We start from the raw sequence: 16625 nt of genomic DNA, 5'->3' as shown, positions 1-16625 counted from the left end.
AAAAACTCGCACACCACACGGACCACCAGTGTGACTTGCGAGAAATACGCACCGGTGTCATTTAGAAAAGCTGGCAATTCAGTGCGGTATACAGTAAAATCACACTGACAGGTTAAAATAGAATAGATAGAATAAGTATCTACACATAGTATAGGTATATATACTGCTCAAAAAAATAAATGGAACACTTAACAACAGAATATAACTTAAAGTAAATCAAACTTCTGTGAAATCAAACTGTCCACTTAGGAAGCAACACTGATTGACAATCAATTCCACACGCTGTTGTGCAAATGGAATAGACAACAAATGGAAATTATTGGCAATTATCAAGACACACTCAATAAAGGAGTGATTCTGCCGGTGGGGACCACAGACCACATCTCAGTACCAATGCTTTCTGGCTGATGTTTTGGTCACTTTTGAATGTTGGTTGTGCTTTCACACTCGTGGTAGCATGAGACGGACTCTACAACCCACACAAGTGGCTCAGATAGTGCAGCTCATCCAGGATGGCACATCAGTGCGAGCTGTGGCATGAAGGTTTGCGGTGTCTGTCAGCGTAGTGCCCAGAGGTTGGAGGCGCTACCAGGAGACAGGCCAGTACACTAGGAGATGTGGAGGGGGCCGTAGAAGGGCAACAACCCAGCAGCAGGACCGCTACCTCAACCTTTGAGCAAGGAGAAACAGGTGACATTAACCCCTTGTTACCCCATATGCTTCCACTACAGGGAAGTGGGAAGAGAGAGGCTAAGTACCAGAAATGCGCCTTTTCAGGGTTGGCTGGGGGCAGATTTTTTTTAGCCGGGGGGTCCCTCACTAAGCTATTTATATCTTCCCTCAGTCACTGGCTTTCCCTCTCTGGCGGAGAAAATTGCGTGGGAGCCCACGCCAGTTTATTAGTTTTTTACAAGAATTTATCCTTTAATTTAATTTTTCAACAGGACAATGACCCCAAACACACTTCCAGGCTGTGTAAGGGCTATTTGACCAAGAAGGAGAGTGATGGGGTGCTACGCCAGATGACCTGGCTTCCACAGTCACCAGACCTGAACCCAATCGAGATGGTTTGGGTGAACTGGACCGCAGAGTGAAGGCAAAAGGGCCAACAAGTGCTAAGCATCTCTGAGAATTGCTTCAAGATTGTTGGAAGACCATTTCCAGTGACTACCTCTTGAAGCTCATCAAGAGAATGCCAAGAGTGTGCAAAGCAGTCAGCAAAGCAAAAGGTGGCTACTTTGAAGAACCTAGAATAGAAGACATATTTTCAGTTGTTTCACACTTTTTTGTTAAGTATATAATTCCACATGTGTTAATTCATAGTTTTGATGCCTTCAGTGTGAATGTACAATTTTCATAGTCATGAAAATACAGAAAAATCTTTAAATGAGGTGTGTCCAAACTTTTGCTCTGTACTGTATATGTGTATATAAATATAGTATATATGTGTCTCACTGACATATATATACACTCACTGGCCACTTTATTAGGTACACCTGTCCAACTTCTTGTTAACACTTAATTTCTAATCAGCCAATCACATGGCGGCAACTCAGTGCATTTAGGCATGTAGACATGGTCAAGACAATCTCCTGCAGTTCAAACCGAGCATCAGTATGGGGAAGAAAGGTGATTTGAGTGCCTTTGAACGTGGCATGGTTGTTGGTGCCAGAAGGGCTGGTCTGAGTATTTCAGAAACTGCTGATCTACTGGGATTTTCACGCACAACCATCTCTAGGGTTTACAGAGAATGGTCCGAAAAAGAAAAAAAATCCAGTGAGCGGCAGTTCTGTGGGCGGAAATGCCTTGTTGATGCCAGAGGTCAGAGGAGAATGGGCAGACTGGTTCGAGCTGATAGAAAGGCAACAGTGACTCAAATCGCCACCCGTTACAACCAAGGTAGGCCTAAGAGCATCTCTGAATGCACAGTGCGTCGAACTTTGAGGCAGATGGGCTACAGCAGCAGAAGACCACACCGGGTACCACTCCTTTCAGCTAAGAACAGGAAACTGAGGCTACAATTTGTACAAGCTCATCGAAATTGGACAGTAGAAGATTGGAAAAACGTTGCTTGGTCTGATGAGTCTCGATTTCTGCTGCGACATTCGGATGGTAGGGTCAGAATTTGGCGGAAACAACATGAAAGCATGGATCCATCCTGCCTTGTATGGAGCATCTTTGGGATGTGCAGCCGACAAATCTGCGGCAACTGTGTGATGCCATCATGTCAATATGGACCAAAATCTCTGAGGAATGCTTCCAGCACCTTGTTGAATCTATGCCACGAAGAATTGAGGCAGTTCTGAAGGCAAAAGGGGTCCAACCCGTTACTAGCATGGTGTACCTAATAAAGTGGCCGGTGAGTGTATATAGAGAGAGAGACTGTATATATGTTTTCACGAATATTTGAGGCCATGGATCTATTATATGTCCATTTTGCAAGCCGGTGAGAAATTCGCCATACGGATGACATACCGATGTCACACGGATGGTTAGATGCGAGAAAATCGCATCCTCGCATTGCACACAGATAACATACGGATCACTGTTAAGGGAACATTTGTGCGATTCTCGGTCGTGAAAAACAGACCGATTTTTTTTTATATGTTATGTTTGACTGCAGCCTATTGTGTATACTGAGAGGATAAAAATCTGTCCTGATAGGAGGATTCCTACTATATGACAGTAAGCAGAGCTTTTGAAAATTGTGAGAACCCAATAAACAACACATTGAGAAATGGTTTATTACACAATCTATATTATAATACTGCCTTTAACCCTTTCATGACATGGAAATGTATGTCTTTTAGTTTTTTTCCTCCCCTTTGTACAAAAGCCATAACTTTTATTTTTCTGTCCCCACAGCCATATGAGGGCTTGCTTTTTTTGTGAGACAAGTTATACATTTGAATGACAATTTTCATTCTACCACGCTGCACTGAAAAAAATGGGAAAAAAATCCAAGTGTATTGAAATTGCAAAAGAAAAGTGCAATTTCAAAATTTGTATTTTTTTTTAATTTTCCATGTTCACTATATGGTAAAATTGACCTGGCAATATAATTCTAAAGGTTAGTATGAGTATGCAGATACCAAACATGTATAGGTTTTTTCTTTTTCTAAGTGGTGAAAAAAAATTCTGAAGTTTGTAAAAAGATTTTTTTTGCTTTTGTCACCATTTTCCGACACCCGTAAAGTTTAAATTTTTTTGAATATGGGGCTGTGTGTAGGCTTATTTTTTGCATCACGAGCCAATGTTTTTACTGATACTATTTTGGGGTAGATATAATGTTTTGATCGCTTCTTATTGTATTATATTTCAATATTGCAGCAAGCAAAACCCCCCAGTAATTTTGGTGTTTTGATTTTTTGTTTACGTCATGCCATTTACCTATCAGATTAATTTATATTATACTTTTATAGGTCGGACTTTTATGAACGCAGTGATACTGAATATGTGTATTTTTTATTGTTTAATTTTTAATAGGAGAACAGTGGAGTGATTTGAATTTTTGTGGGTTTTTATTCTTTTCATATTTTTTAAAACTTTTTTTTTCACTTTTTTACTGTATTTCTTAGGCCCCTTAGGGGACTTGAAGCTGGTTTATTCTGATCACTTGTGTTATACTGGCTTTCACAGGAGTATTGTAAAATAGGCACAGGGTCTTCAGCAGACCCTGGCTATCAGGACAACCCATCGGTGCCACGTGATCACGTCCCAGGTTGCCGATGGGAGCATGGAATGATACACTCCTCTGCTGGCCCATACTAAATGCTGCTGTCATAGATTGGCACCGTGATTTAACAGGTTAACAGCCGCAGGCGGAGATCCACTTGTGCCTGTTAGAGCCACATGACGACTCATTATATCAGCCAACAGGGAAAGATGACATGTGACTTAAGTTTATGTCATGTCATGAAGGGATTAAAGGGTAATTAAGGAGTTCCTGGTTGTGGCTGTAATCTTTGTATCCCCCTTGGATTCACCACTTTCTCTAAATGTAAAGTTTTATGAATATGCATATCAAAATACACATTAAAGGGAATCTATTACCATTTTTTTGCTTCCTTATCTGAATGCAGCATTACATAGAGACAGAGACCCTGATTCCAGCAATGTGTCACTTACTTGGCTGCTTAGCGTAGTTTTAATAAAATCATTGTCTTATCAGCAGATTATCATTAAAGGACTACTTGGCCTGATGCCGGGTAGCCGGACCACGCCCACACCACTGATTAGCAACTTTCTGCCTATGCAGAGCATACACAGAAAGCCACCAATCAGTGGTGTAGGTGGGTTATACAGAGCTCAGCATTGAGAGAACTGGTAGATCTGCAGCAGAGAAAAAAGTTTCTAATCAAAAGTGCAAACAAGCAGCCCAGTAAGTGATACATCTTTGGAATCAGGGTCTTTACCCATATATAATGCTACTCTCAGATGGAGTAACAAAAACTTGGTGACAGGTCCTCTTTGATAATATTTAATATACAACCGTTTTAAATTATAATATGACATCTGTGAGATTGACCAGGATCCCTTTCAGAATGAGCAAAAATAAAATATAAATAAAAGAAAGCAATGATTCTTAGCATAAATATTAATTTTGGCTTGAGTTTACCTTCATACTGTTGAGGCATTATGAGTTTTTTAATGTCTTGGTTTTTTCATCTGGTAAAATAAACTTTTCTTTTGTTGCATTTTAATTGGGTTGTCAGACACGATGCTCACAGTGAACAACTGCTTCTTATAGAAGAGCTACTTAACTAAGGGCAGAGAACGGGCAAGGGGGCTTGGAAAGAAATTGCTGTTTTTGCTCTAGCACGGATGTATTATTTTTCTAAAAATAAATTAAACAACATATTAAAACAAAATAATATGGGTCTGGAGATATGTTTTTAACTTTTTTTGTTATGAACACCAGACAAAAAGTAAATACATTTCCACTTACTACCCATTGTTAGCAGAATCTTTTTTAAAGGGAACCTGTAATGTCCGATAACACTATTAACCTGCAGATATAGGGTTAATATGCAGGTTAAAGGGAACCTGTAGTGTAAAATAATGTTATTAATCTGCAGATATGGGGTTAATCTGCAGTTAGTAGCGTTCTGACTCCATACAGCACCAGCACTGAGAGCCCCGCTGCCGGGAGGAAATGAACTTTATTCACTCCAATAGCGTTTGGCTTACAGTGATTGGGATGGCTCCAGCACAGTTTCAGTCACTGCTTTGTGTATAAAGAGTGAGGGGTGTAACTGTGTCCTCGGCACTGACTGAAACTGCCAGCGCCACCTCTAAAGGTACCGTCACATTTAGTGACACTGCAGCAATCTAGACAACGATGCCGATCGCTGCAGCGTCGCTGTTTCGTCGTTGTGTGGTCGCTGGAGAGCTCTCACAGACAGCTCTCCAGCGACCAACGATGCCGGTCCCCGGGTAACCAGGGTAAACATCAGGTTACTAAGCGCAGGGCCGCGCTTAGTAACCCGATGTTTACCCTGGTTACCAGTGCTAATGTAAAAAAAACCAAACACTACATACTTACATTCCGGTGTCTGTCCCCCGGCGCTGTGCTTTCCTGCACTGACTGTGAGCGCTGGCCGGAAAGCACAGCGGTGACGTCACCGCTGTAATCTGCTTTACGGCTGGCCGGCGCTGACAGTAAAGGAAAGCACAGCGCCGGGGGACAGACACCGGAATGTAAGTATGTAGTGTATTTTTTTTTTTTTACATTTACACTGGTAAGCAGGGTAAACATCGGGTTACTAAGCGCGGCCCTGCGCTTAGTAACCCGATGTTTACCCTGGTTACCAGTGAAGACATCACTGAATCGGCGTCACACACACCGATTCCGCTATGTCTGTGGGAGATCCAGCGACGAAATAAAGTTCTGGACTTTCTGCTCCGACCAACGATGGCACAGCAGGATCCTGATCGCTGCTGCGTGTCAAACTCAACGATATCGCTAGCCAGGACGCTGCAACGTCACAGATCGCTAGCGATATCGTTCAGTGTGAAGGTACCTTTAGACTGGAAGACGAATGCTGAGGGTGGGAATAAAGTTAATTTCCTCCTGGCAGCGGGGCTCGCAGAGCAGGCGCCACATGGCGTCAGAAAGCTATTAACTTGCAGATTAATCTATAATCTGCAGGTTATTAGCAATATTATACATGACATACCTTTAATAGAGTACTGAAGGTGCCCGGCTGCTGTACTAAAAGCACAGTGTTACGGAACCCCCCAGCACCCAGATGCCTTCCGACAGTTGGGGAGGCAGAGGAAGACATTGATGGCTTTCTGCAGGACTTTTAGCGGCAGTGTGCCCTTCATCAAGTGAAGCCGGAGAAACGGGTTCAGATTCTGGCCAGCAAGCCTATCGCACGGTACCTGATGAGGACTGTATGGACTATGAGCGGATCAAAGAAGTGATCTTGGCCCGGTATGCGCTGACACCAGAGGCATACCGCCAAAAGTTCAGCGGACTTATAAAACGAGTAACCAATACCCACGCTGAATGGGCCTGTAAATTACGGCGGTCACTGCTACAGTGGGTACAAGGGAGCCAAGCAACCACTAAGGAGGATGTCCTCCAGCTCTTCTTGTTAGAACAATTCTTTAATGGACTAACCCCCGAGACACAGGAATGGCTTCGGGACAGGCGGCCAACGACTCTTGAGGAGGCCGCTCAACTGGCCGATGAGCATCATGATGCCAGGAGGCCTCAGTTGTCCGGATCAAAGATGGTCAATAGGGGTCCGCCCATGGACCTGGAGGCCCCCAAACCACAGAAGATTGTAGGGGGACCAGCTAAAAACCCGGCCTACCACAGTCCCCCTGGGGCACGATGCCACACCTGCCATCAGCTGGGCCACCTGCAAAGACAATGTCCCAACCGGACTCAGCATACCCAGTGGCCAAAGGCAGGAACAGCTACCTTCAGCCGGGCCTCTGTACACTGCTACCAAGGGAAAGCTGACCCGGCATTGGGGGCAACGACTAACCAGGGGGTGGAAGAGATGGAGGAAGTGCTGCATGAAGTAGACCCCGTGCAGGCAGCCCGGGCAGATAATCGACAACAGCATCGACAGGTGGTGTGGGTTAATGGAAACGTATGCAGGGTCTAAGGGATTCCGGGGCAACTTTGACCCTTGTAAAGCCTCATCTCGTCCGGGACCAAGAGAAGACGGACCGGACAGTGGCAGTCCGTGTAGCAGGGGGAGCCATACATCGACTGCCCACTGCCAGGATTCACCTGAACTGGGGAGTCGGGGATGGCCTTGTTGAGGTCGGCTTGATGGAGGATTTGCCTGCAGACGTCTTGCTGGGAAATGACTTGGGGCCCATGTTGTCTGCCTTCTTGGTTGCCCCTCTGGCTGAGACATATCCTGTGACCACCTGGAGACAAGCTCGAGCTGTGGAGGCGGAATCCCACTGCTGCCACCAGTGTAACGGGGTCTACCATGCTGGAGTACCTCTTTCAGTACCACCCCATGTTTCAGGAGGTCTACTCTGCTTTGGCTGGAGTCTGAATGAAGGACGCTGGCTGGAATTGCTTGGTTACATGGGCGCATATAAAAGATCACTGCTTCTCCATGTATTTCCAGTGTGACAACACTTTACTCACTGGACACAGAATATATCACACAGATACAGAGGGCGGGCCAATTGAAAAGCGGCAGGCCAGACATACATTACAATAGCTGTAGGTGGCCGGAGCCTGCTGATATTTACGTGGGAATTACAAAGGTGGGGAAGATCAGAAGGGGGATATCTTGTCCCCTCTGCCCAGGGGTGCAGCCTATGGGCTGATGCATTAGGGACATGCATCTCACATGGAACCTATTATACATACATATAACTGCCTAACATATTCTGGGTGATGGGGGGTTCCGTAACACACAGCACTTGGGAGAAAGCGAGCTTTATTTCTCCTGGGAGCCGCCAGCTTTCAGTCTTAGGCCGGCGTCACACTGGCATATTGCATCCGATGCGAGAGAGAGATGCTAATGACACTCGGCTCCTGGTCACAGCAGAGCAGTAGCCGAGTGTCATGCGTCTGTGCTTCGATTCTCTCGCACAGGGAGGACAAGAGCACCGCTGCGGAAGAGGCGGAAAAATTAATTTCTCCATCTCCTCCATTGCTGGGGTCCGCTTATAATGCACACCACTCGGAAGATATCCAAGTGATGTGCGTTGTCTCACTCGCACCCATAGGCTTATATGGGTGTGAGTTAGCCGAGAGTTTTCCTCGGTCCGAGACAATCGCAGCATGCTGTGATTGTCTCAGACCGAGGAAAACGGGCAACAAAAAGTCGGCTGGTGGGAGCTGCCCCATAGCTTAACATTGGTCCGAGTGCAATGCGATTTTTTTATCGCATTGCACTCGACCATTTAAAACGCCAGTGTGACGCCGGCCTTACAGGCGTACCTGGAGCAATGACAGTCACCGATCACAGCACTGAGATTGGCCGCTGTAAGTATGTCCCTTGCCCCACCATTGACTGACAGCTGGCTCTGCACTGACACATTGAGCTGTCACTAAATGCCAGGTTGAGCGTACAGCCGCCGCTCTCAGTACAGTGAGTGGCAACTGTAGCCACGCCTGCACGACTGAAAGCCTGCGGCTCTAGGAAGAAGTTAAGTTTATTTTCTCTCAGTACAGTGGCTGGGCACCTTCCTAAAGCATTAACCTGCCAATTAACCTAAAATATACAGTTTATTAGCAATATTGGAGCTGACAGACTTTGAAGTTTTACCTCCTGTGTTTAGGGAAGACACCAACTTATTCTTGGTATAATCAGTGTCTCAATGGGACTAAACGTACACCTCCATTTACAGTAGTGATAATAAGCCATGTGGATAACTGCCATGTGGACAACTGCTGGACTACTGGAGTATAGTGAAATACTAATGACGATGGTAATCAATACCCTCTTGTGAGGCTATTATGAATATCTCCTCCATGGAGTTTTGCCAATAATTTTGCATGTAGTGGCTGAGTCAGGCATATCACATTTTACATGGAAATTAGCATCTGTGACTGGTCCTAGTGTACAATAATAGAACGATTTGTATTGAATATGCAAAAAAAAAGTTCTACTTGTAGTATTTGTAATGCTAAGTGCATTCATTTCATGGTTCAAATTATTTTAGAGGTTAGCTATTAATCGGGGTGTAATAAAATTGTAATGTCAATGACAAAAAATGACTGTTCTAAGTATAGGCGCTTGGTGCACCCGTGGCCTGGCCAAACAGTTCAGTGTACCTTCCTTCCTACTTTTGTAAGATGCCCAAACGAGGTAGTCGTGGGCGAGCTTCTGTCCCCACTCGCTTTGGCATCCTACAGGCAGATGTAGAGGATAAGGCCCAACGGGTTATCATCTTTCCCACAGGTACTGGATACAACTTCCGCCCTGGTTCTCAGTATAGGTAGAATTTCCCTCTAACTGGCTTTCCTAGCCCTAGGAAGTCTTCTCCACCACTAGCAGTATATTTGGATTACAATACCTTCCACCCCATGTAGTCTGAATCCATCTTTCCCTGTAGCTTCACAGGCTGAGTGCGTCCCAGGCCCCCGACGTCCATCTTGAGGTTGCCCCAGGACATTTAGACAGAATCACACAGAGAGGTATTTTCGACAATCCACTGCCCCGAGTCTTAGGGTATATTTCCACTGAGTGTATTACATCAGGATTTACTGCGGATTGGACGCTGCGCACAGCGGCAGCATCCAGATGTTACAGAATAGTGGAGGGAATTTTATGAAATCCCGTATCCACTATACTTGCTGGGCCGCATCCGGACATGCGGCACGTCTTTCTAGACCGCAGCATGTCTGTTTATCTTTCGGAGATGGATAGGATAGGATATGGATAGGATACGGTGATTCCACATGTGTTCAATGAACACATGCAGAATCACCGTGCGTACAAGGGGGGCGGCACTTTGGGTGGAGCGGGGTATCCGCTGCGTCCAAAGCACAGCCATTACGTCCCGTGGACACATACCCTTAGGGCGACGCTGTCCCTAGCAACTTCTTGTCCTAGGCCTGCTACTTCACTCACTGCTGTCCACACAGTGACTCACTCTTGGACTTGCTACTAACTCTCAGTTCCCTCTCCCAAACTGCGCTGGCCACTACAGTTAACCCTGTCTAAGCTAATTGCAGCCCCCAGTGGGTATCATCCTTTCATAACATACACAAACATCACATGCATTTAACCCTTGAAGTGTCAAGGAGCAATCCATCAACCCTCACCATTGGTACACGTGTTTTCCATTTCCTTTCCAACCCCAATTCTTGATCGACACCTCAGGTTTGAAAAGGGCCAGAGAAGAGCAGAGATAGATGGAAACACAAAGCACCCATTTAAATGGCACTGATCGGCAAACGGCCCATGTAAACCTCAAGAACCCCTTTCAATTATGAGGATACAAAAGAAAATGTTTCTGCCTTTGTCACTGTGAAAATAAAACCTTTCATGAGATGGGACTCATGGACAAGGTGCCATAGACCTTCATCTTAGTAAATACAGATAGAAACAGAGAGCTTGTCTAGGTCTGTTGCTACCGTTACAACGTCAGAAATATCTGGACCAGATATCTCTGGATTCTGGGTGAGTCTCCACCAAACGAGCAGCAATTACTGAGATTATGTAACGAGCTGACATAAGAATATGGCATCAACTGATTGCATCAGAATTTACGAAGAAAAGCTTTTCTTTTCTTCCCTACATTCATGTGAAACAAAATGAGCGTATTCTGTATGTTCTGTATTCTTACGTGTCAATAATCATGAGAGGTGATAACGAACTGTTCCTTAGCGGGAATCACTGGAGCAGACGTAATTGCTTTATCAGATATTTTAATATGTACGAATGAAGGATCAGGCTGGAGACGTCCAGGAAGGCTGGCGGCCGCGTGTAGGGAGCAGCGAGATGGTGGGGACTGATCCAGCAGGGACTTCTGGATAAAGCTCATTAGAGCCATGGAAACGGCGGCTTACAGAAAAGTTGCTATCATTTGTCATGGTCTATAAAAATTATTAGTAGATGTTTCTTGGGAAAAAAAAAAGATGGTTCATTCGTTTTCTGAACTCCAGCAGGCCTGGTAATACAGCTACTATATACCTGACATGTCAGAAAAAAAACATTTTATGAAGTGAATTGATCACAATTCTTCTGGGAATTCCCTGACTCACAAGTAGTCGTAAAGCCGATGTCTGTGAAGCGCTTTTTGGATTAATGGCGCTATATAAGTAAATCAAATAAATAAATAAGTAGCTGTAATGCAGTCGTTCTTTCATTAACACGGTGGGTGCTGAGGAAAATTGCTGGTTTATGGTTCTCCATTTCATGCAATCAAGGCAACTGCTATCAGAGGCCCATATACTGTATGTTCATATCGATTTCTTGATGTGGATATTTCTGACTGAAAAATCCACACACACAAAATTCTTATAAAAATTTTTTCGGTCATCAGTGACAACTCTGCAGCATATTTGTGCAGTGTGTGTGTGCAGGGCAAGCTATCAATCAAAGTGCTGGAGAGGCATTACAGTCATGCTGACAGTATACTGAGCTGCCTGGTTTGGGCTGCTTCAATGACTGGAAGGGAGCAGCTTCAGGGAGGATATAAGTTCATTTTCTCCCTGTAGCTGCAGTTAGGCAACCAGACAAGATTTTTCTGCTATTTACCTGCTGAATAACTCTAAATTTGCAGTTAAATTGTGCATTTGTGTAATAATGTTTTACAGCGTCCCCTTCATGACATTTTGTTGGTATACTTGTTTTAATTGTTTTTGAATTAATACAAATAAGATTTAACTTGGATCTCTTCTTGGAACTGGATTTCTATTTTTTATTTGGAATTATGGTTCATTCGTGTGTATCATTTGTGTAATAATTGTCTGTTTTTCCTCAGGTTATCGCGGCTTCAGATTCACACAAAATGATCAGTAACAAATTGGTCAGTGTGTAAAGGCTGCAATTGTTTTTGGCAGAAAAGGTCCTGTTTACACAGGACAATGCGCTACCACAAATGATAATCTTTTGAGCAAAGTAAAAGATAATTTCACCCAATGAACAAGTGTTTTGATGGTTCCTTGGGTAATCAGCAGCCTGTTTGTACTGTATGATAATTGTGCAGCGTGAAAGCATCTTTTGAGGAAACACCCGGCACTTACAAGATGCCAGGCTTGGAATGCTGTTTTACACAGGTCCTAACCCTCCTAAAGAAATAACAATGGTCACAAATAGACTGGCATACCTGCAGACTGGTGCTTCATTCTACACTGCAGAATCTACCATAAATGCTGATCATAATTTTATTTGCCATATATTTGACTGCTTTTTTCTTTTGTTTCTTACATGTCTCAAGTGCCGCTCACTATATAATTAATTATGTCTCCTCTGAACAACAGCTTGATTCATGCTCATTCATGTCTTGTATTTGTGCTATCAAATTCTTATTTTGTTTTCCAGTTGACTATATATTCTGTTGAATGATTCTGTGCCTTGATTCCTTTAATATTGTGGCTTGACTTTAGCTATCAGGATAGAACCATGAACTGAGGTTGTCCATTATGTGCATAATATTATGCTCATTTACATGAACGAGAGACTGCACAGAGGCCTGCATATATCTACATTTGTAGTAGTTATAGCAACCAAAAAGAAGCATCACTGCTGCTCCCGGGCCATAGGATCATCTCAGGAGATTGACATTCCTTCTGCCTACACCAGTGTTGGAATGTGAAACCTTGTGAGCTGAAATTCATATTATTATATTGCAGTACTTGAAGGGGTCACAGTAACTCAAACAAATGTATTGTTGTCGAGGGTGGTCATTAGGGCACTACAGCTGTATTGTGTCGATGGCGGTCATTAGGGCATTACAGCTATATTGTATTGACAGTGGCCATTAGGGCGCTACAGCTGTATTGTATTGATGGCGGTCATTAGGGCACTACAGCTGTATTGTGTCGATGACTGTCATTAGGGCACTACAGCTATATTGTATTGATGGTGGCCATTAGGGCGCTACAGCTGTATTGTGTCGAGGGCGGTCAATAGGGCACTACAGCTGTATTGTGTCGATGGCGGTCATTAGGGCACTACAGCTATATTGTATTGACGGTGGCCATTAGGGCACTACAGCTGTATTATGTCGGAGGCGGTTATTGGGGCACTACAGCTGTATTGTATTGACGGTGGTCATTAGGGCACTACAGCTGTATTGTGTCGATGGCGGTCATTAGGGCACTGCAGCTGTATTGTGTTGAAGGCGGTTATTGGGGCACTACAGCTGCTTTCTGTCAAGATAAGGGGCTTGGACAGTTTCCTAGAAGAAGTTGTGCAAACTTGAAACATTGTTGGCAGTAGATTTGCCTACAGGCTTGGGAACCTGAAGGAAGCAGCTAGACTATGAGTGGCCCATACTCAGTATACAATGCCAAATACAAGGGACAAATACCATCACACCATGACCGTACCACATATTACCACCACATAGTAACCGAATAATACCTCATACAAGGGACAAATATCGACACACCATGACCAGACCACATATTAGCAACACATTGTGACTGAATAATACAACGTACAAGGAACAAATATCGCCACAGTGTGACCAGATGTTCCTGGGTCTGTTTCTCTGTTTCTCAATTTATCAGGGCATATTTTGAGATGGTCTCTGGATACTGCCGTCGATGTTTCTCCTCCATCTTTACTGATATGGCAGACTTTCATGTTGTCGAAGTTTGAAGGTAGAATACTGTAAGGTTCCGCTTCCCACTGGTCATCAAGTTTGTGTAATCTCCTTTTACGCTTGAGCACTTGTTCACCTGGTGACAAGGGACTTGCAGGAGCATGTTGCTTAAAGACTCTTTCTTGCTTTTGTCTGGCTTGTGCTAAACTTCTCTCTACGCATTCTTGCACTTGGTGGTACTTTTCTTTTCTCTCAGTTTCCCTATCTGTATCTGGTGAGATATCTTCTGGGGTTAAGACTACATGGGCCACACTCACGGCACCACTTTTCGATGGTTTTCCTCATGCCAGGCCAGTAGAATCTTCCACGTAACAGGATCTCCAACTTCTTCCATCCAAAGTGTCCTGCTCCGTTGTGGTGCGCTTCTAGAACCATGGGCGCATCTCGTCTTGGGACCACTATCTGCCAGACTAGCTTATGTGTGCGTGGATCAATTTTTCTTCTGCACAGCTTAACATCGTAGATTAATAGTTTGCCTTTTTCTTTCCAGGGTCGCTGTGTCTCTTGTGGATCATCTGGACCAGAGTGCGAGTCTGCCTGTGTTAGCTGTTCTTTTACCAGACAGATTGCGGGGTCGTTATCCTGCGTTTCTGCCCATCCATGGTGGGGCAACGGATTCAGCGTGGCTTTGCGTTTGTTTTTCCGTCTGTTTCTCACGTGATGAGAGTATTGAGTCGCTCCAGGGCGATGGAACGCTGGCAGCTCTACTTCTTCAAGTTCTTCTGGATCCTCTCCCACATCTGGTAGGTTGGGCATTCTGGACCATGCATCTGTGTTGGCATTCTTGTGCCCTGCATGGTATTTGATGGTGAAGTCGTAATTGGACAACCAAGCCATCCATTGCTGCTCCAAAGCACCGAGTTTTGCAGTCTCTAAGTGGGTCAGCGGGTTGTTGTCCGTGTAGACTGTAAATTTTGCAGAGGCTAGATAATGGTTAAATCTCTCTGTCACTGCCCAGACGATAGCGAGGAATTCCAGCTTAAAGGAGCTGTAATTTTCAGGGTTCCTTTCTGTGGGGTGCAGCTTCCAGCTGGCATACGCGATTACCCACTCTTTGCCTTTTTATACTTGGGACAGTACTGCTCCCAATCCCACGTTGCTGGCATCCGTGTACAGCACAAACGGTTGGTCTTATTCTGGGTAGGCCAGTACTTCTTCTCTTGTGAGAGCCAACTTCAATCGAGCGAAGGATCTCTCCAGCCAGTCATCACAGTCAAATGGGGTATTCTTACCCTTGGTTTTCTTAGATTGGTGTTATGATCCTTAGTGGCTGAGGATCACAGAATGAACTAGCTAAGTTACTGAAGATAGAACGAGCTCTAGGGAAGTGGTAACTGGACTGACCGCAAACCTGATCCTAACCAAACACACTGAAGGTAGCCGGTGAACGTGCCTAAATTCCTGGACGTCTCGACACAGCCTGAGAAACTTGCTACCCCTATAGAGAAAGTAAGACCTCACTTGCCTCAGAGAAATGACCCCAAAGATATAGGAAGCCCCCAACAAATAATAATGGTGAGGTAAGGGGAAAATACAAAACGTAGAAATGAAAACAGATTCAGCAAATGAGGCCCACTAATACTAGATAGCAGAAGACAGGCAGGGAACTGTGTGGTCAGTAAAAAACCCTATACAAAATATCCACGCTGAGAATTCAAGAACCCCCACACCAACTAACGGTGTGAGGGGAGAAACTCAGCCCCCTAGAGCTACCAGCAAGCAAGGAAATCACATATTAGCAAGCTGGACAAGGACAAGTAAATAACCAAGAAACATATTGAACACTGATGAGCAAAAAATAACCAAACAGAAAACTTAGCTTCTCTTGGCGAGACTGATAGCGAGGGAATTCAGGAGAGATCAAAATAGCACTGAATACATCGACAGCAGGCAAACACTGAAAGTCCAGGTGAGCTAAATAGGAAACCAGCTAACAGATAACGAGACAGCTGGTCCAGCCTCAGACCTGCAGAATGACACAAAGAGCCACCAGAGGGAGCCCAAAGACAGCACTCACACAGTACCACTTGTGACCACAAGAGGGAGCCCAAAAACAGAGTTCACAACAGTACCCCCCCTTGAGGAGGGGTCACCGAACCCTCATCAAAACCCCCAGGGCGATCAGGATGAGCCACATGGAAGGCATGAACCAAATCGGCGGCATGAACATCAGAGGCGACAACCCAGGAATTATCTTCCTGACCATAGCCCTTCCACTTAACCAAATACTGAAGCCTCCGTCTAGAAATACGAGAATCCAAGATCTTCTCCACCACGTACTCCAATTCGCCCTCAACCAGCACCGGGGCAGGGGGCTCAACAGAAGGAACCACAGGCACCACATACCTCCGCAACAAAGACCTATGGAACACGTTATGAATGGCAAATGACGCTGGGACGTCCAAACGAAATGACACCGAGTTATGGATTTCCAAAATCTTATAAGGACCGATGAAGCGAGGCTTGAATTTAGGAGAGGAGACCTTCATAGGAACATACCAAGAAGACAGCCATACCAAATCCCCAACACGAAGTTGGGGACCCACACCGCGACGGCGGTTGGCAAAGCGCTGAGCCTTCTCCTGTGACAACCTCAAATTGTCCACCACATGGTTCCAAATCTGCTGCAACTTATCCACCACAGAATCCACCCCAGGACAGTCAGAAGGCTCAACCTGACCCGAGGAAAAACGAGGATGAAAACCAGAATTGCAGAAAAAAGGCGAAACCAAAGTAGCAGAACTAGCCCGATTATTAAGGGCAAACTCAGCCAATGGCAAAAAAGTCACCCAATCATCCTGATCAGCAGAAACAAAACATCTTAAATAAGTTTCCAAGGTCTGATTAGTTCGCTC

Source organism: Ranitomeya variabilis, chromosome 2 (genome assembly GCF_051348905.1).
Source record: "Ranitomeya variabilis isolate aRanVar5 chromosome 2, aRanVar5.hap1, whole genome shotgun sequence".
NCBI lineage: Eukaryota > Metazoa > Chordata > Amphibia > Anura > Dendrobatidae > Ranitomeya > Ranitomeya variabilis.
The sequence above is the reverse complement of the archived record's forward strand: the minus strand, read 5'-3'. Positions refer to the sequence as shown.